This window comes from Arachis duranensis, chromosome 1, assembly GCF_000817695.3.
Source record: "Arachis duranensis cultivar V14167 chromosome 1, aradu.V14167.gnm2.J7QH, whole genome shotgun sequence".
NCBI lineage: Eukaryota > Viridiplantae > Streptophyta > Magnoliopsida > Fabales > Fabaceae > Arachis > Arachis duranensis.
In genome coordinates this window covers 5,361,759-5,365,225 of record NC_029772.3, presented here as the reverse complement: position 1 = coordinate 5,365,225, position 3,467 = coordinate 5,361,759, and the positions used below count along the sequence as shown (strand labels likewise).

The 3,467-nt window shown below is 24.5% G+C and overlaps 1 long non-coding RNA gene across 1 annotated transcript; it reads right to left on the bottom strand.

Moving 5' to 3' along the window:
* Positions 1–150: 150 nt before the first annotated feature.
* On the bottom strand, positions 151–1,576 carry LOC107492298 (uncharacterized). Its single transcript, XR_001592753.3, has 2 exons — positions 1,405–1,576; positions 151–443 (listed from the first exon to the last, which is right to left on the bottom strand). It is a non-coding gene; the product is annotated as an uncharacterized LOC107492298 (long non-coding RNA).
* Between the last annotated feature and the right edge of the window lie 1,891 nt (positions 1,577–3,467).

Sequence of the window (3,467 nt, the reverse complement as noted above, 5' to 3'; positions counted from 1 at the left end):
GTTGGGGATTTTTTTTTATTTTTAATGGGCCAAACTATTAATTCGTTGTTTATATTGTTTAAATTTTTTATTATCTATCTAACAAATATTTTATATATATTTTATATATATTTAACAGGAGAGAAATAATCTCACAATATTAAAATAATATCTGATTTAATATCATTGAGGAAGATTTTATTATAATCAAAATCCCAAATATAATGGAATTTTTACATCTTGTTTTAAACGATAGGATCCTCAACTAAACTTTCTTTTTCATATATATAAAATATATAATTGTATGTATTGTAAAGATCAGACTTGTTTCAATATTGGTGGATGGCAATTGCAACCGCAACCTCCATCAATGCATTCCTTTCTGCAGGGCTTTGGAAATTGGGGACAAAACAAATATTGGCAATCTCCATCCCTCACACATGAATCACTTCTCTCAACCATGCCTGGCAAAATTAAGATTTTAGTTACAGACAAATCAGAATACATACAAATAAATTACATTCTTATAGTATAATCTGTAACATAATTTGTAACATATGCTACCTTTGAAAATAAAGCGCATGTTATATATATACTAATACTTAATTTAGTAAAATTTTTATTTTCTAAAAATAATTTATAAAATTAATTTTTAAAAGATAATTTTTTAAAAGTTATAGCATCTATATTTGATAAATTTGATAAGTATAACTAATCTTTAAAAAATTTTATTTTTGGTGCTTCTAAAAGTATTCTATATTTTAAAAACTGTAAGAACAAACACATAATCTTCTTAATTTACAACACAAAATGAGAAGTTTGATAAGTACCTTTTTAAAAATTTTTCATTAAACCAAATCAAAATCAATTTCTAAAAAATTTTTAGTCAAATATTTTAGTGTTTAATAAATTTTAATTGCCAAATCAGTTTTTAAATTTTTATTTCGTTAGATAAGTAATCAAAGTTCATATCAGATTGTTCATTTATATAGAGACAAATATAAGAATTTTAAAATTTTTTAAAACTGTTATATTTTAATAAATAACGATAAAGACTAATAATCTATTTAACATTTTACTAAAATTTGAGACAAAGTTAATATATTTAACAAAATAAAAAAAATTAAAAACTCATTTAGCAATTAAAATTTGTTAAAAATCGAATTGTCTGACTAAAAATTATTCGGACATTGAGTAGTAATATTACTCTATATTATAAATGATACTTATTTTTGGCGGGAGGAACTAATAGAAAAATAGTGTGAACAGAAAAAAGTTTCCCAGCCCTGCCGAATTATTAATTAATATCAATTTTTGAAACAATATGTAAAATACTTTAATTTCAAGCATAAATCAGAGAGACACATAGAAACACTGAAGAAAGAAATAGAGTAAGCGAGCGAAAGAGAGAGTGTGAGTGTGTACCAGATTCCCCAGATCCAGAGACTACCATAAGTAAGAAAAGCAAGCAAGGAAGTAACAACGAAGCTTTTGCCATTTTGAAAGTAATTTTGAGAAGTTTTTGTTTTAATTGCCTATGGCATGGTAGAATGAATATAAAGCTTGAGTGCATATATTTATAAGGAAACTGCATTGATTTTCATTACAGCAAATGAGGTTATGTCGTTGAAGGAATAGTCATTAATTATTTTTTTGTGGTGGATTAATTAATGAGTAATGTAATAATGTTATATATTTAAGTTTTGTTATAAATATATGAAGTTAAATAATAAAATTTAGAATAATATTATTTATAATTAATTTTTATTGATATTAAATAAATTTGATTGCACTTAATTAAAAAATATTTAAATATGTAGTATTATTTTTTTAATATAATACCATAAAAAATCCAAATTTATATTATTATAAGATTAAAAATAATAAAATTAACATGAACTTATATACAATTTTTTTTCAATTCTCAGACATTATATGTTACCCAAATTACCGTACTTAAAAAATTAATTTTTAATTTAGTAATTATTTTTTGAGAAAGTATTGGGAAGTGATACTAATTGTGTATAATGTGTATAATAGATTAAAAAAAGTAAAATTATAATTAAAAATTAAATTATTAATTAATTATTTAATTTTAAATTTTAAAAGTTAAAAAATTAAGAGTAGCATTTAAACACATTCACACTACGTACGGTTATTTTTAATCTTATCATAACCTTTAATACACGTCCAAAGCTCACCGTTATCTTTTCCGGTCCTCACTTTGCGTTACTAAGTTACTCGTCGGCCATACGGACGCCGTCGCATCTTTCTACTGACATCGTCCTCACCTCCGCCGGTCATCCGACGCGCCTCGCCCTTCGACGCTCAGTCTAACGTTGCTACCGCTTTTTTGTGCCTCTCTTCTGAACCGGCTTCGCTTTCTCCCATTCCTTCAACCAGTGGTGGAACTTGAAACAAAATTGGGGGGGAGTCAGATAGAAGATAATTGTCAAAATGTTTTTTATATAGACCCTATTTAAGATAAGCTCGTCTAACCTTATCTATCTGATTTGGGTGATATTGCCAAATTTAAAGCCATTTTTTAGGGTCTCGTTCCAAAAAATTAAGGCCAAACTCATCAGATGCAACACTTTGAACTTTTGAGGATTATATCTCACTTTCTTTGTGATTCATTAAAGTAGAAGAACTATATACAGGTGTTGATATTGTAAAAGTTATATATTTTTCTTCTTGAATATTATAGCCTTCCTCTTAAAAATGCATCAATTCTTTAATTTTTTCTGATTATTTTATATAAAATTTTGAATTATATCCTGTAAAATATAAAAAAAGAAGTTAGAAGGACAAATATTAAAATTTATAATATTTATTGAATTTTTTATCAATTTATATAAATACAATAATATCAATACTTATTGAATATTCTAATATTTTTTATCATATAAAAAATTAAATTAAATAAACAGTAAAATATAAAATAATATTAAATTAAATAAATAAAAAATATCTAACTTTTTATATTTGAACTTAAAGATAGAGAGAGTGTTGTTTATTGAACTTATTAGATACTTTAAGTCATAGTAAAAAAATAGAGGGAGTGCGTGTTGTTTATTTAATAGAGAGCTGCAAAATACGAATACAGTCAGTGTTACTTTCGTCATGCCTATTCCTTCAAAACTATGTTTCACCACAATAGTTATTTTTTTTTGTTTATTCGTCTTCTTCTATTTTAATGGTCAATTTAGAATAGTCATTTTAGTAGGTATGCAGATGGTTATTTTAATTTTTATATAGATGATTATTTTAATTATATTGGGTTTAATTAGTTATATATAATTAAAATATGTTAGATGTTCAATTCATTAGCTATGCGGATGATTATTTTTATCCTGGATGGTTATTTTTACTAAGGATGAGTGGCGTGTGGTAAACCAAATAACGATGATAAAATGAGATAATTATTGATAAAAACAGGTGACTACAGTTAAAAAAAAATATTTAAATAAAATATTTGAGTAAATTAA